Source organism: Hyla sarda, chromosome 2 (genome assembly GCF_029499605.1).
Source record: "Hyla sarda isolate aHylSar1 chromosome 2, aHylSar1.hap1, whole genome shotgun sequence".
Lineage (NCBI taxonomy): Eukaryota > Metazoa > Chordata > Amphibia > Anura > Hylidae > Hyla > Hyla sarda.
In genome coordinates, this window is record NC_079190.1 from 380,194,750 (window position 1) to 380,221,158 (window position 26,409).

A 26,409-nucleotide genomic window follows, 5' to 3' on the forward strand; every position below is an offset into this window, starting at 1 on the left:
ATTGTAGTCACATATAGCATGTAGAAATATTGTACATTGTGCACTATGATCCATCAGACTGATTTCGCTTTAATAATCCATGCAACCGGTCAATAATAATTCCAGTAGATCTGGAAATACGAAATTATATTTGTTTTTTTATTTTTGTTTTTTACAAAGGTGATCATTTTTATTGTACAATGGTTCTCATCTGAGTATACTAGAATACTCTCCATATGTATAGTTTGTCTGAATTTGGGATATATGATGGCTGATTGACATTAGGTACATGACTGACTTCCATTGAGGCAGTAAAGATGCAGCTGGACCCCACATATTCTTTGCACTGGCCCTACAGACCAGTAGAAACACTTGTTATGTTCCTCTGTGGTTCACTTTATGTTGTATTAACTCCACAATGACTTTGAAATGACCCGACACTTGTTAATACTTTACTAAAAATACTTTGCAATCTCATAAAGTGCCCAATTGTGAGCAACTTCATGAAGAAGGGAAAGTTCTCCAGACACCTAATAGGAATGTGGCAAATATTTATATCAGTAAATCTATGGCCAGAAATCAGAACGGTGTAGTACTGTGTGGTCTCCCGGTACCGTACCTTGTGGTGGGGTCCCCAAAGTCAGAGTCCCTAGGAACAGTGGGGGTCCTCTTCTTTAGTTAACCCCTCGTCACTCCTCAGTTAGCTAATATTCATCCAAATATGAATGTAGATATGTATATTTAAATGCCTACCTTGTTAGCGTCGCAGGACCTGCAGGTCATGTGACTTGGTTCACAGAACTCTATGGTTTGCTAAAGGACCTTTGGTGGTTCTTGTGTCAGGTGTTCACCCACAATGCAATGTAACGGTGAGTGACAGCTGTATGGACCAATCCAAACCGCTCAGCCCCTGCCGATATAAGGGAGCTGCAGCCATTAATCGCTCTCTTGGGTTGCTGACTCTGGATGAGGTAGGACCTCCGCAACTTCCAAAGACAATTACTAGGCCTAAGCCTTGCGGCCTCGGCCTACGCTAAAGACTGTGAGTTCTTCTCATTCCCCGCTATCTCCGCAAGATCACTGAACCTAAACCTACCCCTAAATCCAGCGGATCTATGCTACAAAAATCCTCCTGAACTAAAGAGAACTTACAAGGTCTCAACCACCTGTCAATCGCTGCTTCAGCTGTATATAGACTATGTTATCTGGGCTGTTGTTACTGCTGCATGTTACAGAAAATCTTCAGCAAAGTTTCTACAAGTTTTCAGCTAAGCACTGATTGTGGACAATCCGTTATTCTGCACTCACCTATCGCTCTTGGGAAGGGTGGCGATAGGCCCAGCATTACCTCAGAGTTTTAACCCTTACCCTGGCATCAGGAGTGACAAGGGTTAAATTAACCCCTCATATACTACAGCAACACCCCAACTACCCTACACCCCCCGAGGCGTACTACAACTGCGAATTCCTCCTCTTCTATCATTGTGTGCTTTCTGTGCTTTCCTATGTCAGTCACTAGAGATGAGCGAAGCTACAGTCATTCGATTCATCACAAACCCTGCGGCTCGGCGGTTGCTGACTTTAGCCTGCATAAATGAGTTCAGCTTTCAGGTGCTCCGGTGGGCTGGAAAAGGTGGATACAGTCCTAGAGTCTCCAGCCCACCGGAGCACCTGAAAGCTAAACACGTTTATGCAGGATAAAGTCAGCAACTGCCGAGAAGTTTGTGACAAATCGAATGACTGTAACTTCGCTCATCTCTATCAGTCACTTATACTCCTGGCCATACTGTATCTTCCTACTGTGACTGGATGCAGAATGTAGCTGTCATGTTTCTTTGGTTATTTGGTAGCTGATAGAAGCCATCTTGTGTTTCTCTAGGTACAGGACAGAGAACAGCTCACTGAGTGCTCCTCAGATTCAGATATGCCTGAGCAGCCAAGGGACATCTGCCAAATGTACAACTGTACAAATTTATACTATATCCTTTGTGTTTCTACATGTTCTGCATGTTTTATGTCTTGTACTTTTGTAATGTTTTGTCTTAGTGTCATGTGCAGAGCTGTATTTGCCACTAGGCATCTGTGGTTGATGGAGCCCTGGTGCATACTGGCGACATCACTGCTCTGATCCAGTCATTGGGGAGGAGGGCAGTCAGCATGAGAGAAGGGCAGTCAGCATGAGAGAGGAGGGCAGTCAGCATGATAGAAGGGCAGTCAGCATGAGGGAGGAGGGCAGTCAGCATGAGGGAGGAGGGCAGTCAGCATGAGGGAGGAGGGCAGTCAGCATGAGGGAGGAGGGCAGTCAGCATGAGAGAAGGGCAGTCAGCATGAGGGAGGAAGGTAGTCAGCATGAGAGAAGGGCAGTCAGCATGAGGGAGGAGGGCAGTCAGCATGAGGGAGGAGGGCAGTCAGCATGAGGGAGGAGGGCAGTCAGCATGAGAGAAGGGCAGTCAGCATGAGGGAGGAGGGCAGTCAGCATGAGAGAGGAGGGCAGTCAGCATGAGAGAGAAGGGCAGTCAGCATGAGAGAGGAGGGCAGTCAGCATGAGAGAGGAGGGCAGTCAGCATGAGAGAAGGGCAGTCAGCATGAGGGAGGAGGGCAGTCAGCATGAGAGAGGAGGGCAGTCAGCATGAGAGAAGGGCAGTCAGCATGAGGGAGGAGGGCAGTCAGCATGAGGGAGGAGGGCAGTCAGCATGAGGGAGGAGGGCAGTCAGCATGAGGGAGGAGGGCAGTCAGCATGAGGGAGGAGGGCAGTCAGCATGAGAGAGGAGGGCAGTCAGCATGAGAGAGGAGGGCAGTCAGCATGAGAGAGGAGGGCAGTCAGCATGAGGGAGGAGGGCAGTCAGCATGAGGGAGGAGGGCAGTCAGCATGAGGGAGGAGGGCAGTCAGCATGATGGAGGAGGGCAGTCAGCATGAGAGAGGAGGGCAGTCAGCATGAGAGAGAAGGGCAGTCAGCATGAGAGAGGAGGGCAGTCAGCATGAGAGAGGAGGGCAGTCAGCATGAGAGAAGGGCAGTCAGCATGAGGGAGGAGGGCAGTCAGCATGAGAGAAGGGCAGTCAGCATGAGAGGAGGGCAGTCAGCATGAGAGAGGAGGGCAGTCAGCATGAGGGAGGAGGGCAGTCAGCATGAGGGAGGAGGGCAGTCAGCATGAGAGAAGGGCAGTCAGCATGAGAGAGGAGGGCAGTCAGCATGAGGGAGGAGGGCAGTCAGCATGAGGGAGGAGGGCAGTCAGCATGATGGAGGAGGGCAGTCAGCATGAGAGAGGAGGGCAGTCAGCATGAGAGAAGGGCAGTCAGCATGAGGGAGGAGGGCAGTCAGCATGAGGGAGGAGGGCAGTCAGCATGAGAGAGGAGGGCAGTCAGCATGAGAGAAGGGCAGTCAGCATGAGGGAGGAGGGCAGTCAGCATGAGGGAGGAGGGCAGTCAGCATGAGGGAGGAGGGCAGTCAGCATGAGGGAGGAGGGCAGTCAGCATGAGGGAGGAGGGCAGTCAGCATGAGAGAGGAGGGCAGTCAGCATGAGAGAGAAGGGCAGTCAGCATGAGAGAGGAGGGCAGTCAGCATGAGGGAGGAGGGCAGTCAGCATGAGGGAGGAGGGCAGTCAGCATGAGGGAGGAGGGCAGTCAGCATGAGGGAGGAGGGCAGTCAGCATGATGGAGGAGGGCAGTCAGCATGAGAGAGGAGGGCAGTCAGCATGAGAGAGAAGGGCAGTCAGCATGAGAGAGGAGGGCAGTCAGCATGAGAGAAGGGCAGTCAGCATGAGAGAGGAGGGCAGTCAGCATGAGAGAGGAGGGCAGTCAGCATGAGAGAGGAGGGCAGTCAGCATGAGAGAGAAGGGCAGTCAGCATGAGGGAGGAGGGCAGTCAGCATGAGAGAAGGGCAGTCGGCATGAGAGAAGGGCAGTCGGCATGAGGGAGGAGGGCAGTCAGCATGAGAGAGAAGGGCAGTCAGCATGAGGGAGGAGGGCAGTCAGCATGAGGGAGGAAGGCAGTCAGCATGAGAGAAGGGCAGTCAGCATGAGAGAAGGGCAGTCAGCATGAGGGAGGAGGGCAGTCAGCATGAGAGAAGGGCAGTCAGCATGAGAGAGGAGGGCAGTCAGCATGAGAGAAGGGCAGTCAGCATGAGGGAGGAGGGCAGTCAGCATGAGAGAAGGGCAGTCAGCATGAGAGAAGGGCAGTCAGCATGAGGGAGGAGGGCAGTCAGCATGAGAGAAGGGCAGTCAGCATAAGGGAGAAGGGCAGTCAGCATGAGAGAAGGGCAGTCAGCATAAGGGAGAAGGGCAGTCAGCATGAGAGAAGGGCAGTCAGCATGAGAGAAGGGCAGTCAGCATGAGAGAGAAGGGCAGTCAGCATGAGAGAGGAGGGCAGTCAGCATGAGGGAGGAGGGCAGTCAGCATGAGAGAAGGGCAGTCGGCATGAGAGAAGGGCAGTCAGCATGAGGGAGGAGGGCAGTCAGCATGAGGGAGGAGGGCAGTCAGCATGAGAGAGAAGGGCAGTCAGCATGAGAGAAGGGCAGTCAGCATAAGGGAGGAGGGCAGTCAGCATGAGGGAGGAGGGCAGTCAGTATGAGAGAAGGGCAGTCAGCATGAGGGAGGAGGGCAGTCAGCATGAGAGAAGGGCAGTCAGCATGAGGGAGGAGGGCAGTCAGCATGAGGGAGGAGGGCAGTCGGCATGAGGGAGGAGGGCAGTCAGCATGAGAGAGAAGGGCAGTCAGCATGAGAGAAGGGCAGTCAGCATAAGGGAGGAGGGCAGTCAGCATGAGGGAGGAGGGCAGTCAGTATGAGAGAAGGGCAGTCAGCATGAGGGAGGAGGGCAGTCAGCATGAGAGAAGGGCAGTCAGCATGAGGGAGGAGGGCAGTCAGTATGAGAGAAGGGCAGTCAGCATGAGAGAAGGGCAGTCAGCATGAGGGAGGAGGGAAGTCAGCATGAGGGAGGAGGGCAGTCAGCATGAGAGAAGGGCAGTCAGCATGACAGAAGGGCAGTCAGCATGAGGGAGGAGGGCAGTCAGCATGAGAGAGAAGGGCAGTCAGCATGAGAGAAGGGCAGTCAGCATGAGAGAAGGGCAGTCAGCATGAGGGAGGAGGGCAGTCAGCATGAGGGAGGAGGGCAGTCAGCATGAGAGAAGGGCAGTCAGCATGAGGGAGGAGGGCAGTAAGCATGAGGGAGGAAGGTAGTCAGCATGAGAGAAAGGCAGTCAGCATGAGGGAGGAGGGCAGTCAGCATGAGAGAAGGGCAGTCAGCATGAGGGAGGAGGGCAGTCAGCATGAGGGAGGAGGGCAGTCAGCATGAGAGAAGGGCAGTCAGCATGAGGGAGGAGGGCAGTCAGCATGAGAGAAGGGCAGTCAGCATGAGGGAGGAGGGCAGTCAGCATGAGGGAGGAGGGCAGTCAGCATGAGGGAGGAGGGCAGTCAGCATGAGAGAAGGGCAGTCAGCATGAGGGAGGAGGGCAGTCAGCATGAGAGAAGGGCAGTCAGCATGAGGGAGGAGGGCAGTCAGCATGAGGGAGGAAAGTAGTCAGCATGAGAGAAGGGCAGTCAGCATGAGGGAGGGGGGCAGTCAGCATGAGGGTGGAGGGCAGTCAGCATGAGAGAGGAGGGCAGTCAGCATGAGGGAGGAGGGCAGTCAGCATGAGGGAAAAGGGCAGTCAGCATGAGGGAGGAGGGCAGTCAGCATGAGGGAGGAGGGCAGTCAGCATGAGGGAGGAGGGCAGTCAGCATGAGAGAAGGGCAGTCAGCATGAGAGAAGGGCAGTCAGCATGAGGGAGGAGGGCAGTCAGCATGAGGGAGGAGGGCAGTCAGCATGAGAGAAGGGCAGTCAGCATGAGGGAGGAGGGCAGTCAGCATGAGGGAGGAAGGTAGTCAGCATGAGAGAGAAGGGCAGTCAGCATGAGAGAAGGGCAGTCAGCATAAGGGAGGAGGGCAGTCAGCATGAGGGAGGAGGGCAGTCAGTATGAGAGAAGGGCAGTCAGCATGAGGGAGGAGGGCAGTCAGCATGAGAGAAGGGCAGTCAGCATGAGGGAGGAGGGCAGTCAGTATGAGAGAAGGGCAGTCAGCATGAGAGAAGGGCAGTCAGCATGAGGGAGGAGGGAAGTCAGCATGAGGGAGGAGGGCAGTCAGCATGAGAGAAGGGCAGTCAGCATGACAGAAGGGCAGTCAGCATGAGGGAGGAGGGCAGTCAGCATGAGAGAGAAGGGCAGTCAGCATGAGAGAAGGGCAGTCAGCATGAGAGAAGGGCAGTCAGCATGAGGGAGGAGGGCAGTCAGCATGAGGGAGGAGGGCAGTCAGCATGAGAGAAGGGCAGTCAGCATGAGGGAGGAGGGCAGTAAGCATGAGGGAGGAAGGTAGTCAGCATGAGAGAAAGGCAGTCAGCATGAGGGAGGAGGGCAGTCAGCATGAGAGAAGGGCAGTCAGCATGAGGGAGGAGGGCAGTCAGCATGAGGGAGGAGGGCAGTCAGCATGAGAGAAGGGCAGTCAGCATGAGGGAGGAGGGCAGTCAGCATGAGAGAAGGGCAGTCAGCATGAGGGAGGAGGGCAGTCAGCATGAGGGAGGAGGGCAGTCAGCATGAGGGAGGAGGGCAGTCAGCATGAGAGAAGGGCAGTCAGCATGAGGGAGGAGGGCAGTCAGCATGAGAGAAGGGCAGTCAGCATGAGGGAGGAGGGCAGTCAGCATGAGGGAGGAAGGTAGTCAGCATGAGAGAAGGGCAGTCAGCATGAGGGAGGGGGGCAGTCAGCATGAGGGTGGAGGGCAGTCAGCATGAGAGAGGAGGGCAGTCAGCATGAGGGAGGAGGGCAGTCAGCATGAGGGAAAAGGGCAGTCAGCATGAGGGAGGAGGGCAGTCAGCATGAGGGAGGAGGGCAGTCAGCATGAGGGAGGAGGGCAGTCAGCATGAGAGAAGGGCAGTCAGCATGAGAGAAGGGCAGTCAGCATGAGGGAGGAGGGCAGTCAGCATGAGGGAGGAGGGCAGTCAGCATGAGAGAAGGGCAGTCAGCATGAGGGAGGAGGGCAGTCAGCATGAGGGAGGAAGGTAGTCAGCATGAGAGAAGGGCAGTCAGCATGAGGGAGGAGGGCAGTCAGCATGAGGGTGGAGGGCAGTCAGCATGAGAGAGGAGGGCAGTCAGCATGAGAGAAGGGCAGTCAGCATGAGGGAGGAGGGCAGTCAGCATGAGGGAGGAGGGCAGTCAGCATGAGGGTGGAGGGCAGTCAGCATGAGAGAGGAAGGCAGTCAGCATGAGGGAGGAGGGCAGTCAGCATGAGGGAAAAGGGCAGTCCGCATGAGGGAGGAAGGTAGTCAGCATGAGAAAAGGGCAGTCAGCATGAGGGAGGAGGGCAGTCAGCATGAGGGAGGAGGGCAGTCAGCATGAGGGTGGAGGGCAGTCAGCATGAGAGAGGAAGGCAGTCAGCATGAGGGAGGAGGGCAGTCAGCATGAGGGAAAAGGGCAGTCCGCATGAGGGAGGAAGGTAGTCAGCATGAGAAAAGGGCAGTCAGCATGAGGGAGGAGGGCAGTCAGCATGAGAGAAGGGCAGTCAGCATGAGGGAGGAGGGCAGTCAGCATGAGGGAGGAGGGCAGTCAGCATGAGAGAAGGGCAGTCAGCATGAGGGAGGAGGGCAGTCAGCATGAGGGTGGAGGGCAGTCAGCATGAGAGAGGAGGGCAGTCAGCATGAGAGAAGGGCAGTCAGCATGAGGGAGGAGGGCAGTCAGCATGAGGGAGGAGGGCAGTCAGCATGAGGGTGGAGGGCAGTCAGCATGAGAGGGGAAGGCAGTCAGCATGAGGGAGGAGGGCAGTCAGCATGAGGGAAAAGGGCAGTCCGCATGAGGGAGGAAGGTAGTCAGCATGAGAAAAGGGCAGTCAGCATGAGGGAGGAGGGCAGTCAGCATGAGAGAAGTGGCAGTCAGCATGAGGGAGGAGGGCAGTCAGCATGAGGGAGGAGGGCAGTCAGCATGAGGGAGGAGGGCAGTCAGCATGAGGGAGGAGGGCAGTTAGAATGAGAGAGGAGGGCAGTCAGCATGAGGGAAGAGGGCAGTCAGCGTGAGGGAGGAAGGTAGTCAGCATGAGAGAAGGGCAGTCAGCATGAGAGAGGAGGGCAGTCAGCATGAAGAAAGAGGGCAGTCAGCATGAGGGAAGAGGGCAGTCAGCATGAGGGAGGAAGGTAGTCAGCATGAGGGTGCGTTCACACGGAGTAATGAAGAGTAATTCACACCGAAAAATATACGGGAGACTGGCATGCTAAATTTCGCATATGCTTATACGCTTATGCTAATTTTTGTATATGCTTATTTTCGCATATGCTAATTTTCGCATATGCGAAAATAAAACGTGAATATTACGAATATGCGAATTTAGCGAATATATGATGAATATTCATCCATATATTTGCGAAATATTGCAAATTCAAATATGGCCTATGCCGCTCAACACTACACTAGACACATTCAATTCTCCTTCTTTGCTGGTAAGAACCAGATCTCGGTGTTAGGGCAGAGTCACATGGGGTGCATCTGCAGCGTCTTTCACACTGCGGATGCGCCGACAGCAGTCACAGAGCTGCGCCCAGGTAGCTCTGTGTGTCTGCTTGTAGGGGCAGATTTCTCACTTTAGAAATCCGCCGCTACAAGGGGACACACAGAGTTACCTAGCCACAGCCGGGAGCTCACTCTGCTGCCCTTCTGTGGCTAATGTCATCCAGTAAGTTAAAGATGTTATCCAGTGGCTGTTTTTTATTTTTTTCAAAAGTATGCCCGTTCTGTAGTATATAACAAAAAAATATTTACTCACCTTCTGTGCTCCAGCAATGCCTACAGTGTCCTGATTTGGTTCCCCACAGCGATCCTTTTTTTAAACTGTAGTGTGACTGTTGTGCCCCAAAAGCAGCGGGGCCCAGTGTGTCACACTGCCGCTCAGGAAATTACTGGCGAGACGAGACATCTCTGTGGCCATCGATTCGCTGAGCGGCAGTGTCATTTACTGAACCTGGGTGTTTCCGGGCCCGACACATCAGGCTACTGATTAAGAAGAGGATTGCTTCCAGGGCCCGGACCAGGACACCGGAGGCATTGCTGGAGCACAGGAGGTAAGTAAATGTTTTGTTATATACTACAGAACGGGCCTACTTTTGGACCCACCCCCCAGTCGCCATACATTACCTATAAATCTAGGCAAAGGACTAACTTTGTTTCAGACAAAAACATCTGTCATCGGTCGGCTAAAATGGTTGTTTGCTGTTACATTTCACTCAACAAATAATCTTTTTGTTAGGTTCAGCCATTATTTATCAGCATTATTTATCAGCTTCAGTCTAGTGGGATTCCGCACTCCCATTCACACTTCTGAATTTCCGCTTGCGGAAGTGTGAATGGGAGTGCGGAATCCCATAGAAGTCTATGAGCTTTAATTTGAGGTGGAATTCCGCAGGGTGGAATTCTGCCGTGTGAATAGACCCTAAGTACTCCTAATGCACTGTTTCCTAACCAGGGTGCCTCCAGCTGTTGCAAAAGTTCAACTCACAGCATGCCTTTGGCTGTCGAAGAATACTTGGATTTGTGGTTTAGCAACAGCTGGAGGTAACCTGGTTGCGAAGCACTGCCCTAATGGTTTACCAGGCAAAGTGCATCATACTTGTATGTAGTGGGTGTGTCTGATACTGCAGCTATACGACTGAGCTACAATACTAGACACAGCTGCTACCAACTGTATAGCACTGTACTTAGTTAAAGCACAGTCAACTGATTGGTGGGAGGGCCAGAAGTCTATTCTGATCTATTATGTAGAGCCTACTCTAATGATTGGGCTTCAATATCAAAGTCTCCCCCTCCCCATGAGCTTTATACATTTTAATCCCCCCAGTTCACTGTCCCATCATGATAAACCACCCCCTACCTTTATTTTTATTATTATTCAGTTTTCTATCTTGATATTGTGCTGTATCTTCTTCTCATTCTCATTCAGCTCCACAGACTGGAAAGGGGTGCTACCCAGCAGGCGTGACAATATCTGAAGCCCTGATGGGGAAAACTTCCTCTCTCACTCAGCTACATACAGCCGAGAGCAATTCAGTGTGAGATTGGCTGTGATTGGCTAAGGCCGCATACACAAGCCTCAGCTCTGTGCACTGAACTCTGTGTCAGCTCTGCCTAGAAACTTGCAAAGATAGCAGAAATGTTTTGCACAATATTCAGTACTATGCACTGAAGACATCATGACTGAACTCTATACACTTTATATACTGTGCTGAGGTACCACCTTCATTTCTTGACTTTTGTCTCTACTAGGCTGCTGCAGGAGAAAATCTGCAGGCAGGACCATAAGGAGGACCCCTGGTTTTTAACAAAACTTTGTAACACATAAAGCTACAAAATTTTATTAAGAAGAATATTAGAAAAGTTATTCAAATAGGCTAATCTATAACTAATAGTTAATTACTAATGATAGGTACCATTTAACCCCTTAAGGACACAGGGCGTACCTGTACGCCTGTGGGAATTTCGGCTCTGCCTCGCGCCAGCTGGGGACCGGGATGCCTGCTGAAATTGTTCCGCAGGCATCCCTTGACAATGCCCAGGGGGGTCCTGAGATCCCCCCCCCCCCCCCATGCTGGCGATTGCCGCATATCGCTGGTGAATTCACACCGGTGATCTGCGGCGATTCCGGTCATACGGGTCACGTGTGTACTATGCACCGTCAATCACCTCCTGTAGCCAGGGGGAGGTGGCGATCCCGCCACCTCCCCAGGGGTGCTGCTATTGGTCGGACTATTAGTTGCAGCCAGCAGAGAAGGGGTTAACGTCACCTTCTCACAGCTCTGCTCACCCACCGCGTTTAGTCAGCAGGCAGAGCTGAGAGAAAGAGCCAGGCCCCCACCCCCCTCTGCCGAGATCTGTGCCCCACAGGGCTGAAGTGCTGCTGTATAGTGCAGGGTGAGATTCATAGTAAAGAGACAGGTAGGAGTTAAAAAGTAAAAAAGGGTCCGCCACACTCCGTTATATATCAAAGTCACACCAAACACATACACTACACACTTCCCCGCCCCCCCCCCCCCACGCACACACACATACACCCTCCCCCCCCCCCCCCACCACACAGCCCCCCACCACCACCACCATAGAAACAATTCGGCAGAGGAGGCATACACTTTGCTTGCCTCCGACACCGAATCTGCCAGTGAGGACGAGGAAGATCCTACTTTTCTGTGTTCTTCCTCGTCCTCCTCATCATCTAGAAGTGAAGATGAGCCCCCTGTACGGTGGCGGATACACCGCCAGGCGAGGCCACCCCCCCCCCCAACATAGTGACCCAGTGGCCGACACTAGTACGAGCGTCCATACCGCTCGTAATAGGAGTCCGACCCCCCAGACAAGTGCACCGGAGTCCTCTTCCGGTGAACCTGTCTGGAGACCCCCAGAGGGTTATCAGCCACGGATTCCTGAGTTTGTTGGCGACTCAGGAATCCGGATTGACACAGCCAGATACACTGAAATAGACTATTTTAGTTATTATTTCAGTGACAACTTTGTCAATCTAATGGTGGAGCAAACGAATTGTATGCCCAACAGTTCATTGGCCACCAGCCTGATTCATTTTTGGCTAGGCGCAATGTATAGTATGCTATTGATGCAGCCGAAATGAGGACATTTTGGGGCCTCATGCCGCATATGGGCCTGGTCAAAAAAACAAATGTCAGGCAGTACCGGAGCGGGGACACCCTTACCAGACCCCACTCTACAGTATGGCCATGGTACGAGGATGGTTCAAGGTCATTCGGAAATGCTTGCATTACGCTGATAATGCGGCATGTAACCCCCCCCCCGCCTATGACCGGCTTTACAAAGTGAGGCCGGTCATCGGTCATTTTGGGGCCAAATTTAGGGAGGCCTACGTACCCCTCAGAGAGCTCTCGGTCGATGAGTTTCTTATCAATATTAAGGGGAGACTCATCTTCCGCCAGTATATTCCCTCGAAGTAGGCGTGGTATTGTGTGAAACTCTACAAACTTTGTGAGAGTACCTCTGGGTACACTTGCAATTTTAGAGTATATGAGGGACAAGATTCCCATATTGAACCCCCAGAATGTCCTCCCACTCTGGGAAACTCGTTTGGGACCTTGTGCACTCATTGCTGGATAAGGGTTACCACGTGACAACTTTTATACCAGCATCCCTCTGTTCACATCCCTTGCCGCCGGATCCACGTCCACTTGTGGGACCCTGCAGAAGAACCAGAGAGGCCTCAATCTAAATTTTGTTCAGATACCTATGCCCAAGGGTGAGTCCCGTGCCCTTACCCATGAAAACCTGTTGCTGGTCAGGTATAAGGATAAGAGGGATGTCCTTATGCTGACCACATTTCATGGTAACGGCAGCTCACCTGTCCCTGTGCGAGGTACCACAACAACGGTCCTCAAGCCTGATTGTATTCTGGACTACAATCAGTATATGGGGGGAGTTGATCTTTCTGATCAAGTCCTCAAGCCATACATGGCCATGCGGAAAACGCGGGTATGGTACAAAAAGGTTGTTATACTTGGTACAGGTTGTCATGTACAACTCTTTTGTACTGTCCCAGTACGCTGGCAACACAGGGACATTCCTCCAGTTCTAAAGACCTTGATCTTTGGCGACCAGAGTACATTCCAAATTTTAACCCCATAAACCACTAAATTGGCCAAAAAACTTTTATTAAAAAAAATACCTGGGGGTATTTTCTTCTCTGGGTCATGGGTCACTGAGTCACTATCATTGGGGACTTTTTTATGTTGCCTAAAATGCGCAGCGCTCTATTTCCACCTGAATGGGGTGCGCATTTGAGGCAACAGGTTAGGGACGGCCACACACATCACATTCCCAGAATGATGATTCAGAGCATAGGGTTTGGGGTAGGCATATTTTTTTTTTTGTTTTGGCTATGCTCTGGGTCATCATTCTGGGAACATAACCTATTTTATTATTTTATGGCCCACCGTACCCCGCTTTAGTAACTTAGTGTACCCCATGTAATGCTCCTTGAGGGGGGGTCCTGCTGTTCTGGCTCCATAGGCAGCTATGTAAATGCTCAAGGCCCCTGACTGCGCTCCTGCTCTTCCGAGACCTGGTGTGCACCCACAGAGCAGTTTACGTCCTAACATGAGGTATGTCCTTACTCCAAAGAAATGTATTTACAAATTTACGGGGACACTTTCTCCTATTACTACTTGTGAAAATGAAAAATTTGGGGTAACCCCAGCATTTTAATGTAAAAAATTAAATTTTTCCTTTTCACATCCCATTTTAATGAACATTTATCAAACACCTGTGGGGTGTTTAGGCTCACTGTACCCCTTGTTACATTCCTTGAGGGGTGTAATTTCCAAAATAGTATGCCATTTTTTTTTTTATTTTTTTTTTTTGCTGTTCTGGCACAATAGGAGCTTCCTAAATGTGACATGCCCCTCAAAAACCATTTCAGCAAGATTTGCTTTCCAAAAGCCAAATGTGACTCCTCTTCTGAGCATTGTAGTGCACACGCAGTGCATTTGACGTCCACACATGGGGTATTTCCATACTCAGAAGAGATGGGGTTACACATTTTGGGGGCATTTTCTCCTATTACCCCTTGTAAAAATGTAAAATTTGGGGGAAAACCAGCATTTTAGTAAAAAAAAAAATCATTTACACATCCAAATTTAACGAAAAGCCGTGAAACACCTTTGGGGTGTTAAGGCTCACTGTACACATTGTTACGTTCCTTGAGGGGTGCAGTTTCCAAAATAGTATGCCATGTGGGGGGGGGGGGTTATGCTGTTCTGGCACCATTGGGGCTTTCTAAATGCGACATGCCCCCAAAAACCATTTCAGAAAAACTCTCTCTCCAAAATCCCATTTTCGCTCCTTCCCTTCTGAGCCTTGTAGTGCACACGCAGAGCACTTGATAGCCACATATGAGGTATTTCTTTACTCGAGAGGGGCTTTTGGGGGGCTTTTTCTCCTTTTACCCCTTGTAAAATTTCAAAAACTGGGTCTACAAGGACATGCAAGTGTGATTTTGAATTTTCTCCTTCACCTTGCTGCTATTCCTGTGAAACACCTAAAGGGTTAACACTCAATAAAAAAAAATCCCAAATATGGCTATCATCACCAGCTAATACTGTACCGCCTATCAAATAGTATGCATGTATACCAGGGGCTACCTCACCAATCAAGGCGGGGGGGGGGGGGGGGGGGGGGAGACACAGCAGCTCCACGCGTTCTGCTGTCCTGAGGAAGCTGTCTTGCAGGACAGCAGAACGATTGGAGCTGCTGTGTCGCCCCCCCCCCCCCCCCCCCCTTGGTTGGTGAGGTAGCCCCTGGTATACATGCATACTATCTGATAGGTGGTACAGTATTAGCTGTAATATTTGGGATTTTTACTTGAGTCATGGCATTACTCTTACTGATGCATGTGGGCTTTTCCCACTCCTGTTTACTCCAGGGCCCCTTACCATATGCTTATTGTGTATCTCCAGGGGGGGAGGTGTTTATTTGGGTTATAATCCTCCACCATGTTCTTTGTGTTTTTAAGTGGTTTTAAATGTCTGTGCTTTTGTTGTGTGATTTAATAAAGACATATACTTTTTACATTATTATTGTGGTGTGCATCTATTATTAGTGGCTAGCTTTTCTTTTCTTTGGTATACAGTTCTTGTTGTAGCCACTGATAGCACCCCATCTTTTATCGATACGGTGGTGCCCGTCTTTATACATGTAATTTATCAAAACCTGTCCAGAGGAAAAGTTGCTGAGTTGCCCATAGCAACCAATCAGATCGCTTCTTTCATTTATGAAAAGGCCTCTGAAAAATAAAAGCCACAATCTTATAGGTTGCTATGGGCAACTCAGCAACTTTTCCTCTGGACAGGTTTTGATAAATCTCCCCCATTATGTTATTTTTGTCATATCAGATTATTGACGATCATGATTCCATGATTATCACTACATCAGGTCAGAATGAATGAAACCGTAGTGTGTGAACTTACCCTTAAAGGGGTACTTTTTTTTCAAACAGATTTGTAAATCACTTCTATAAAAAAAAATCTTAATCCTTCCAGTACTTATTAGCTGCTGAATACTACAGAGGAAATGATTTTCTTTTTGGAACACAGTGCTCTCTGCTGACATCATGACCACAGTGCTCTCTGCTGACATCTCTGTCCATTTTAGGAACTGTCCAGAGCAGTATATGTTTTCTATTGGGATTTTCTCCTACTCTGGACAGTTCCTAAAATGGATAGAGATGTCAGCAGAGAGCACTGTGGTCATGATGTCAGCAGAGAGCTCTGTGTTCCAAAAAGAAAATAATTTCTTCTGTAGTATTCAGCAGCTAATAAGTACTGGAAGGATTAAGATTTTTTTAGTAGAAGTAATTTACAAATCTGTTTAACTTTCTGGCACCAGCTGATAAAAAAAAAAAAAAAAAAAGGTTTTCCACTGGAGTACCCCTTTAAGTGTGTTGTTGGTGTCTATGTAATACAGTACATGTATTCCTGTTAATTCGCAATAATTCTCAATTAGCCAATTTTTACACATCTATAACAAGAATATGCACCATTCAAGACATACAGTATCTGACATCTTTTATGCTCTCACAATGTTAGCATGCAGCTGTCAGAGAAAGACATTAAAGGGGTACTTCGGCCCTAATACATCTGATAAGATGTATGATCACGAGGGTCTCGTCGCTGGGGACCCCCGCAATCTGTCATTGCCACCCACCGTTGTGAGCTCTCCGCAGCACTGGAGGCTCCGAGTGTGTAGTGGGATGACCACGGGGCCGGAGTATCGTGACATACCGACTCGCCCCCCCCCCCTTGTGACATCACGCTCCACCCCCTCAATGCAAGTCTACGGGAGGGGGCATGACCCCCAGTGGCGGGACCCCCGCGATCATACATATTAGGGCCGGAGTACCCCTTAAGTAAGTGCTAAAATAGGATGTGATCATTTTGCTGGAGCCTGATAAATATATAAAGATATATTTAGAACGGTGAGGATATAAAAGTTATCCCTTAGCAATCTCAGTGCCCTTGTTTTATATTATGTTCCTGGCTCAACAAGCGCAGTTGCTCTATTAATTGTCATGTCGCCAAAGACATAGACTAAGAAGGTGTTAATAACTATTAGCTGACCTCCGACATTCTCATGTCTGTCGATGGAAGATGATCTGTGCTGCCTAGAGATTAAAGTCTCATTTAATGCTCAGCAGGAGTCTTTTTTTTTTGTTTCAAGTCAGTACATTTTGAATATCTAACTCTTAATACTTGACAATTTTTAAAGCCAAAATATTGTGCCAAGGGTTTCATAATATATTTTTATAAGGGTTAGCCCTGCCTTTCTTCACCAAGCTATGAAGTTAAATATAAAGCTCTGGCTACCTGCACAGGATGCATAGGAACTTACTACATATGAATTTATTATTGACTTCAATGTAGAAAAGCATATTCATTAATCTCTTTAGCTCCCCCTAGCAGTGGTTACAGGCAGCCAGAATTGTATAACTTAAAGATGTACTCCAGCAAAAAGGTTTTGTTTTAATATATGACAAGGCTGTCTTCTTACCTCCCTCTCCAGTATGGCGACCCCTGGTTTGGCAGCCACGCTTCAATCACTAATGCTGTGGGTCAATACATTGCATTGCCTCACAGCCAATCGCTGGCCACAGCAGTGTCCCCCATTAGCCAGTGATTACCTGAGCGGCAATGTGAAGTATTGGCTACAGCAGCAGGAGATGGAGCATGGCCGAGACTGGTTCTACGGTCAATTCATCACACTGCCACACAGCAAATCAGTAGCTGAGAAAGGACACTGCTGTAGCCAGTAATTGGCTGAGTGTCAATGTGATGTACTGGTCCCAGTATTAGGAAGTGGAGCTTTAACACTCAACCAGAGGACGCCATACTGGAGACTACAGAGTAGTCATTGTTTAAACAGGCAGCCTTGGCATATTTAAAACAAAAACGATTAGTACCCCTTTAAAGCCTATGTGGTGTCCCAGCACCAAAGGCTATCCTGTGGGTTAAAGATTGCATTGGGCATCCCTTCTGTCCTTGTGTTGGGTCCACTACTCCATAGTCTGACCTGCTGTACTTTGATATGTTTCTTTATTATGCTATGTATTAGTTTATGCACTGTATCTTTAAGGGATTGTGGCAAAGTGACCAGGTGACCCTGATGCCCCAATGGGGGACCCCTAAACCTAGCCCTTATGTAGTATAGGGGGGAGGAGATATTCAGTTCTAGTCAGTGCTTGAGTGAGAGAGAGTGTGGTCCAGCTAGTAAGCTGAGGTACAGAGGAAAAGCCTAGGGAGAATAAAATTACTAAATTCCACAGCCACACAAATCTCAGGAAAACCCTAACGCACAGGTGAATGTCAATGTCTGGTGGTAAGCAAAGCTCTTGGGGAAAATCTCTTCTTCAGTCAGTCAATCAAGTTAAATCTTTCAAGTCAGCGTGGGCTGCTAATGATCTTAAAGCTGCATTCGACAGCACAAAACTCCCAGCAAGACAACAGGCTTCCCGGGTTCCACTCGGCCCATCCCTTTGCACAAAAGACTGTACTGTTTAAGATCCACTACTTACAGCAACAGTAAAGATAGTTATCTGTAACCTTGCATCGGTGTATCCATTACTCCTCGTCTGGTCTAGAAGAAGCTATCTCATCCTCGGACAGTGGAGGTTAACGGTGCCCTGGACTCACGAACTACAACTTAACCACTGCATTCCATCACCCCAATCATCACCCAGTGTTGATGGGATAACTTTTCAGGATAAGCTGTCATGTGCAGATGAGAAGTAGTAACTTGTATATAATATATGACATTTTCACCAGTTTTCCCATCTGCAAACTCCTTTTTTTTCTCTGAGGTAGTGGGTAAAGCAGTGTTTCCCAACCTGGGAACCTTCAACTGTTGCAAAACTACAACTCCCAAAATGCCTAGACAGCCAAAGGCTGTCTGGGCACGCTGGGAGTTGTAGTTTTGCCACAGCTGGAGGTACCCTGGTTGGGAAACACTGGGGTAGAGATTAGTTGCTGTGATGCCCCCACTACACTGCAGCCACATATAAGAGGATCCTGCTCTCTTCTTTAGTACACCTTTAGAAGCAGCAGCATGGAGGACATTATATTGCAGTACTGAGCAGTGTAAGTTGTGAATTCGGCACTGGGGTGAGATCTAATACTCACTATAATCTCCTGCAGGCTCTCTATCTGCCTCTATCTCTTTCCAGGCTTCCCCCCTTCCTCTCCCACTTCTCCTCTTCCCTCTCCATCAACTTGTATGGCAGCATGTAAACTGATCCCTCAGTAAGCTGAGTCATCTACTATCTCATGAAGCACAAAGGTTTTTTTAGAGTGAATGATGAATTTACAGGCAAGCAGCAGGAAAGAAGACTGATAACTGCAATGAAGATTAATTATATTACAAGGTTTCTTATATTAGCTTGTGCTATTGACTTATGCAATGTTTCTTGAAATGACAGTGGCAATGTACTCATAGCTGCGTGGAGGAGAGCATTTTCTTCATTTTCTATCTCAGTCTTTGTTTACTATTAGGCACAGTAGACATGTGACTGTCGATAATAAAGGCTGAGGGGTTAATATTGCTACTAGAAACCTCCTCTCCTTACTTACTTACGCTCCAGATGACCAATCAATAGTTAAGGATGCTGAGATGATCAAGACTCTGGCTTGGCCTTCAATCTAGGGTTGAGGCTCCATGTATAAATCGGGAAATTATTTAGGTTAAGTGCTTGCAATTCTCTTTTCACTTGTACAGGATCTTTGATGCCGCATTGAAACATTTAGTTAAATTGATAACTGCAGTAGATCCTGTATGTGTGAATGTATCCAAATGTCCTAGCTCCATGTTTTTCTGTAATGATTTTCTACTAACTACCTTGCAATGGGCTCCGATAAACACCAAAGTAGTACCTTAATAAAAAGCCAAGAGGCGTTTCCTTGTGTAATTCCTTTGGCTAACTGGGATGCAAATGACCAGTGAGCCAAGAACCGACTCACCTGGAGTGGTTGTGCTAATTCCGGCACAACACATACAGGGGCATAAACAAAGGCTGCAGCTACCTCCTCCAACATGCTTCAGGGGAGTGATACATGAAAATTCCAACTCCACTTTAAGGACGCACGGCAGGACCTGTGTGGCAGATGACATGGGCCGTGCCAGGGAGCGGAGTCTACCCCTGGCCTGACTCAACCACACAGGTAGCTGAGGTGATGCGAGGCACAGGAGGGATACAGCAACTCGTGGTCTGGATAGCAGTAGGTCAGGGCAGGCAGCACAGGTGCAGAGTCAGGAATGTAGCAGGAGGTCAATAGGCAGGCAGCAAAGGAGCTAGGTCAGGTCACAGAACAAGGGGTCAGGAACACAGCAAGGCAAGACACAGATAAGCTTTCTCTCAGGCACTAAGACAAACAAAGATCCGGCATAGAGTGATGGGAGGGCAGATATTTATAAGACAAGGTGCAGGTGAATTCACTAATTAAGGATGTACTGGCCCTTTAAATGTAAGATCTCCATTACGCACGCACCCTAGGAGGCAAGAGCACACGAACCATAGGTGAGAACACAGAAGACCAGGGAGGTGAGTGATGGGCTGGAACTTGCATGTGGGCACACCCCGCGATGTGAATCCCAGCCCCGCCAGCAGCGGGGACATGACAGGAGAGCGCTCACGGCCAGTGTGTCTTGCCGGAGTGCTGACATTACATCCACACTTCACCAAGGAGGATAAAGGAGCGCTGTCCACGACTTCATAAACTAGGCTTGGTTTATTATAAAATATAAAAAGGTACAATGCGTTTCGAAGCCGGACCGGCTTCTTTCTCGAGTACCAGGTACATGAGGAAAAACCCTGTCCGGCTTCGAAACACATTGTACTTTTTTATATTTTATAATAAACCTATCCTAGTTTATAAAATCTTGGGCAGTGCTCCTTGATCCTCCTTAGTGAAGTGTGGAGTTGGAATTTTAAGCGGTGCCTTAGTCTGTGTTCACACAGCTCAAACGTTTCAGCCTTCGGGCGCATTTTATTTGAAGGCCGCATTTTCGTGGCAAATCGGCCTGGGAAATAAAATTTTATGCAGCTTTAGATTACTTTGTAGCTTGTTTTGAATTGTTTGGTGCAATTCTTTCCAGAGATCCCTGTTATCAAGTTCCTTGAAAAGCAAGTCTTACATGTAAACAACAACAACAAAAAAAAATCTTTAATACATACATGTGTCCAAAGAAGAAACTACTTCTAGGCATGCGAGTCCTAGCCAAAAATCTTTTTTTTATTTCTCATCTTTCTTGTAAGGATCAAAATGTTTTGCTGATGACAATCATGATATCAATGTACATTTACTTAAATGTCTTTTAGCCAGCTGTACAACTTAGATTTCATAAACAGACACTTGTGAGTGCTATGTATACAGTATTTCACAATATACTTTGACAGCATTACCCGTATTATTATTTTTTGTTCCTTTTTGTTTTTTCTCTATTTCATTTAATCTCATTCTGAGGAAATCTAATCTATTCCTTCTTCCTGTAACATGATCTTTCCTCCTCAGGCCACTAACTTTTAAAGAGTTATTTTAATGAAATTGAATGATTCAGAATGACATTGTTGAGTTCAGCTCTGTATTTTTAATGTGTGTTGTACATAGTGTCACTGTGATTAAGTCTGGTTCTCATAGACATGAAGCTTTGTTCTTAAATCATAGCAAATAGGAGCTCCTAATCCATGTGCTGAGCAGATTGCAGGTCCTTCATAAACAAATTATAATAAAAAAAACCATATATAGGTGGTGACTTGGTAACCTGCCCACACGTGTATGAATTTTATCTCTATTGATCATTTTTCAAACTATAAATTAAACTATGAAATCCCTTGTTACTAACAACTATGGTACATATTCTAAAACCAAGAAGAGCCACTGGGTAAAGTGTCTGGTAGGTGAGGTCCCCAGGAGAGACTTGTCAATTAAGCCAAGCTGGGCAGGGAAAGATTCAGGAAACTACATCACAGACACCTTTCCCAATGCCATTTCAACTATGAAAACTGGAGGATTTTAGAGAAAGACAAATTTTGAGTTAAAGGAGTACTCTGGTGGAAAACATTTATTTATTTATTTTCAAATCAGCTGGTTTCAGAATAAGTTAAACAGATTTGTAAATTTAGAAACGGAATTCAAGGGCTCCAGCTCCACAGAAAATGATAGTTAAAAAATTGTAATTTTTATTCCATAATGCTGTAAAATCCAAAAAGGAGAAAGACAAACATAATGTGCTCTGGTGAGTTAAAACCCACGTCCACCGACACGCTTCGAACAATAATGTTCTTAGTCACGGTCATTTTTTTGTTCTGTTTAATATTTTAAATTGTAAGCCTTCCAGTACTTATCAGCTGCTTATACTTGTATACTTTTCTGTCTGACCACAGTGCTCTCTGCTGCCATGTCTGTACATATCAGGAACTGTCCAGAGTAGGAGCAAAGCCCCATAGCAAACCTCTCCTGATCTGGACAGTTCCTGACATGGACAGAGGTGTCAGCAGAGAGCACTGTGGTCAGACAGAAAAGAACCACTCAATTTCCTCAGTAGTATATAGCAGCTGATAAGTACTGGAAGGATTAAGATTTTTTTATTAGAAGTAATTTACAAATCTATATAAGTTTCTGGCACCAGTTGATTTAAAAAAAATACACCTTTAAGCAATCCAAAACCAGTGAACCTGTTTAGGCCCAAACTTTAAAAAAAATAAAAAATTTTCACTTTGGCGCAAGGGTGAACATTGGTCGGTTTGTTTCTGCTGAACCTGGTAAAGTTGTGTCGGTGCCATATCATAATAGGAGCAGGAAGGAGGATCACATGGCATTAGGGTAGTCCAAAATACCTTGCAAGTAGAAGGAAGTATCACATGACCTTGTAACACTCACGTTTCAATAGACAGGAACCCCCGGTGGATGTGGATCCGTTGGACCTGTGTGGCAGATGACTCGGACCATACCAGGGAGCAGAGTCTAAGGTGCTGTTGGTTTTCACCAGAGCCCGCTGCAAAGCGGGATGGACTTGCTGTGGCAGGCGGCACCCAGGTCACTACACCTGGCACAGCTCGACCACACAGGCAGCTGAGGAGATGCGGGGCACAGGAGGGATAAGACAGCTCGTAGTCAGGATAGCAGAAGGTCAGGGCAGGCGGCACAGGACCTCCTGTAGAGATGATTCTTCAGCAGTTGCTGAAAAACCAGACGAACATGAGTACGATGCTCCTCTAAGTTGGAAGAGAAGATCAGGATGTCATCTAGGTATACAACAACACAGGTGTAGAGAAGATCATGGAAGATATCATTGACAAACTCTTGAGAAACGGCTGGAGCATTGCAAAGACCAAAAGGCATTACGATATACTCAAAATGTCTTACGAGTATTGAAGGCCGTTTTCCATTCATCTCCCTTGCGGATAAGAATGAGATTATACGCTCCACGTAAGTCCAACTTGGAGAAGACCTTGGCACCAAGTAGACGGTCAAAAAGTTCAGAGATAAGAGGTAGAGGGTGACGGTTCTTGACCGTGATTTTGTTAAGTCTCCTGTAGTCAGTGCATGGACAGAGTGAGCCATCCTTCTTTCCAACAGAAACCAGCTCCAGCAGGAAAAGAGGACTTATGGATAAATCCCTTTTGGAGATTCTCCTGGAAATACTCTGCCATGGCTTTGATCTCAGGAACCGATAGAGGGTATATCATTTCACGAGGAGGAGTGATACCCGGCAGAAGATCAATAGGGCAGTCATAAGGACGATGTGGAGGCAAAGACTCAGCCTGTTTCTTGCAGAAAAGTCAAAGAAATCTTGGTAAGGTGGTGGCAGGCCAGGTAAAGGAGAAGGACAAGAAACAATTTTAGATTGAACTGATTGGAGGCAAAGATTTTGGCAGGATTGTCCCCTACGAATAATCTCTCCAGTTCTCCAATTCAGTTGTGGAGAATGGCGTTGCAGCCAAGGAAGGCCAAGAAGAATCTCTGAAGTACAGTGTGGCAGAACATAGAATTAAATCTTTTCTTTTTGCTACACTCCCACTTTCATGACATGAGATTCGGTACAGAAGTGAACCATACAATCCAGATTTTGTCCATTAATAAAGGAGATGAACAAGGGCTTGGCAAGCCGACTAAGGGGAAGATGATACTTGTGGACCAAAGAAGCATCAATAAAGTCACCTGCTGATCCAGAATCCAAAAATGCTGTAGCACTGAAGGAAGACTTGGCTGAAGCGAAGACTTGTAAAGAAATAGTTAAGCGTGGAGAAGTAGTATTCCAGAGACACCTCTCACATGTGTCCTAGGTGCGAGCGTTTCCTGGAGGCTGTGAGTGAGCTGTACAGTCCTTGAGGAGGTGCTCTGGGCTAGCACCATACAAGCACAAATTCTCACTACGTCGTCGTGACCTCTCCTCTTGCCTAAGACGAGAATTATCCACTTGCATAGCCTCTTCGGCAAGAGGCGCAAGAAACAGAAGAGGTGGATGTTGAAACACGGGTGCTAGACGAGGATATCTCCTTGTTGGGGCAGGTTCCCTCTCTGAGCTCAGTTCCTCCTGTCTCTCAGCAAAACGCTCATCAATGCGAGTGGCCAAGTGGATAAGTTCAGTCAAAGAAGATGGAGGAACACATGCTGCGAGGACATCTTTAATCATGCTTGACAGTGCTTTTTTAAATGTGGCACACAAGGTCTCATCATTCCATGCAAGTTCAGAGGCAAGAGTATGGAATTGAACCGCGTTGTCACCAATGGAAGAATTCCCTTGACAGAGATTCAGCAAAGCCATCTTAGCAGAAGAGGCACGTGCGGGTTCCTCAAAGACACTGCGAAACTCTGCCAAGAAGGCCGACAAATTGGAGAATGCCGGATCACCATGGTCCCAAAGTGGTGTAGCCCAGGCCAGGGCTTTTCCGGACAGTAGACTAATGACAAAGGCCACCTTAGCACGTTCCGTCGGAAACTGTTCAGACATGAGCTCCAAGTGCATGGAGCACTGTGTAAGCCTCTGCATGACTCGGAATCCCCATCATACTTGGAAGGTAAGGGCATATGTAGCTGGGAGCCAGAAGACACTGCAGGAACCGGTGGTGGGTGTGGGCCAGGTTGTGGTATTTGCTGCTGTTGTAAGGGCAAAAGCTGTTGCATCATAGCAGAAAGTTGAAAAAGTTGCTGCGTCTGTCGGGCCAACTGCTGCGACTGATGTACCACAACGGAGAGAAGATGGCCGGATCTTACTGTAACATTGACGGTTCAATAGACAGGAACACTGGTGGTAGTAGATCTGCTGGACCTGTGTGGTAGATGACTCAGACCGTACCAGGGAGCTAAGGTGCCACTGGTTTTCACCAGAGCCCGCTACAAGGCAGGATGGACTTGCTGCGGCAGGCGGCACCCAGGTTGCTATCCCTAGCACGGCTTGACCACCCAGGCGGTTGAGGAGATGCGAGGCATAGGAGGGATAAGACAGCTTGTAGTCAGGATAGGAGAAGATCAGGGCAGGCAGCACAGTAGCGTAGTCAGGAACGTAACAAATGGTCAGTAGGCAGGCGGCAAGAAGCAAGGTCAGGTCACGGAGCCAAGGATCAGATACATAGCAAGGCAATAACAGGAATGCTTTCTCTAAGGCTCAAGGCAACAAAGATCCAGCAGGGAAGTGAGGAGGGTGGAGCCACAGGTGAATTACATTAATGAGCACACTGGCCCTTTAAATCTTAAAGCTCCTAGGGGACGGGGACACGCGCGCCGGAGAAGAGAGGCGGGGGCAGGAGAAGCACCAGGTGAGTGATGGACTGGGGCTCGCATGCGGGCGCATCCCGCGATGCTAGTCCCAGCCCTGCCGGCAGCAGCAGGTAACGGCACCATGCGCTCACGGCCAGCGTGTGCAGCTGGAGCACACAACGTAACAGACCTCAGGTTAGCCAGTTGCCTTGCAAGAAGGTGGAAGGGTCACCTAATCTCTGAGAAACCAATAATGCTCTGCAAATGCACTCAGACAATCAGGATGTATAGGGGGTAGTCAAAGGCACCAAAAAATCCTATGAAGGCCACTGCAGTGGCCATTTCATATAGAAGTAGGACCACTCTGCTACTTTAAACTAAAGCAGTGTACAGAAAACGGTGCCTCGTGTGTTCTGTGAGGGCAAAATCTGTGCCATTGTTAGATGGCCAGTTTTTTTGTTTTTTTTGTTTGTGGTACACTCTAGGTAAAAAGCCAGGAAAACAGGGAACTTGTGTGACTTTTTTTGCGCAAATTCAATCATACTATTTTTTGTACATGCATTGTGGGGGGGGGGGGGGGGGGGGCGCTTTGAAGACCAACGTCCCTGCCCCCCCCCCCCCCCCCCCGCCGGTTTATCAGCCCAGCACCCCACATCGGGGTAATAATCATTTGTCACCCGCAAGCGCAGCTTCTCTACCCCCCAAATAATGATCGGCCGCTGCGCTGTATCTATTCCTGTGCCCGGGCTGCAAATAGGGTATTACAAAACAAACTTTAACTTACCGTACCTTCGTCCTCCATTCCCCCGTTGCTAAGGAACCGGCCTCATGGTCCCTCCGCTGTTATCGCTGCTTCCTGGTGTTGGGACGTCACAGATCCTTCAGCCTATCACCGGCCGCAGTGATGTCCCGCCTCGGCCGATGATAGGCTGAGCCGACTGTCATGTAAGAAGCCGGCCGGCTTCTTACATCACAGTGGGCTCAGCCTATCATCGGCAGAGGCGGGACATCGCTGCGGCCGGTGATAGGCTGAAGGATCTGTGACGTCCCAACACCAGGAAGCAGCGATAACAGCGAAGGACAGTGAGGCCGGTTCCGTAGCAACGGGGGAACGGAGGACGAAGGTAAGTTTAAGTTTGTTTTTTAATATTTGCAGCCCGGGCATTGTCTAGGTCAGTGGTCTTCAACCTGCGGACCTGCAGCTGTTGCAAAACTACAACTCCCAGCATGCCCACACAGCCGTTGGCTGTCCGGGCATGCTGGGAGTTTTAGTTTTGCAACATCTGGAGGTCCGCAGGTTGAAGACCACTGGCCTAGGTCTTATTTTCATATTGCAGCCCACCCCGATAATACAGCTAGGGCCTATTTTCGGGGTAGGGTATATTTTCGGGGAAACACGGTAGTAGTATCAGCACTTGTGGTGGACTGGTACTGTTAGTAGCAAGTCGACTGCACGGGTAGTGGTAGTACTAGCCATTCCACAACAGCAATGGCATATCTAATCAGTGGTATTAGGTACAGAGGTTTTATAGTATGTAAAAATGTTGCCATACTATAATACAAAGTAATTTTGCATAAAGTAAAGAATAAAAAAGTGAATTGTCTGCTGGTGCTACCTGTTGGAGTGGTAGCAGTGACAGAGGGACAGAGCACAAACTCATTGGAGAGAAGA

General features: G+C 48.5%; 1 protein-coding gene across 1 annotated transcript in view; it reads right to left on the bottom strand.

Moving 5' to 3' along the window:
- MYL10 (myosin light chain 10) overlaps nucleotides 1–25,533 on the bottom strand; it is a 169,629-nt gene extending 144,096 nt beyond the window's left edge. The window contains exon 1 of the mRNA XM_056558496.1: nucleotides 25,522–25,533. The gene's annotated coding sequence lies outside the window, so the exon portion shown is untranslated. The remainder of the gene's footprint in view (nucleotides 1–25,521) is intronic.
- Nucleotides 25,534–26,409: the final 876 nt, after the last annotated feature.